General features: G+C 41.3%; 1 non-coding gene across 1 annotated transcript; it reads left to right on the top strand.

Annotated features, from left to right (window-relative positions):
* TRNAS-GGA (transfer RNA serine (anticodon GGA)) lies at positions 1 to 72 on the top strand. Its single transcript has one exon. It is a non-coding gene; the product is annotated as a tRNA-Ser (tRNA).
* Positions 73 to 641: the final 569 nt, after the last annotated feature.

Genomic DNA, 641 nt, shown 5'->3' with positions numbered 1-641 from the left:
TCCGGCGTGGCTTAGTGGTTAAAGCATCAGCACGGAGAGCTGAAAACCCGGGTTCAAATCCCGGCGCCGGAGAGAATTTTTCTCCGTTCCATCTCTCTCTCATCATCTAAGAAATTTTGCTTTAAAATAACAAAAAAGACGTTTATTAGTAAGAAACACCTTAAAAAGGCAAACTAGACAAAATAAAAATTGGCCCTGTCACTTTGATTTACTCCAAATCACATGTATATCTATTCAAATAATGATTTACTTCCACCCAGTAAAAAAGGTGTTTTGCCAAACATCCGGGCTCTAGACATAAGTAATGGTAGGATAAACTAGGGTCTGTTGGACAGTCGGGCATGTTGGACACTTTGTACTTTAACGTGTTACCTCGCCACTTGTGGGCACCACATTCTGCTAGAAGTCAATGACGGAAGTAGCCCCACTCGTGGCTACTTCCGTCATTGACTTCTAGCTGAATGTGGTGCCCACAAGTGGCGAGGTAACACGTTGAAGTACAAAGTGTCCAACATGCCCGACTGTCCAACAGACCCTAGTTTACCCTAACTATTTTTTTTCAAAGTTAAACGATGATATAACGAGATGTAGTAAATCATTTGTGGTATGACATCAATAGTAAGTGGTCGAAATACTAGATG

The sequence above is a fragment of the Periplaneta americana genome, chromosome 5 (assembly GCF_040183065.1).
Source record: "Periplaneta americana isolate PAMFEO1 chromosome 5, P.americana_PAMFEO1_priV1, whole genome shotgun sequence".
NCBI lineage: Eukaryota > Metazoa > Arthropoda > Insecta > Blattodea > Blattidae > Periplaneta > Periplaneta americana.
This window is presented reverse-complemented; position numbering and strand designations above follow the sequence as displayed.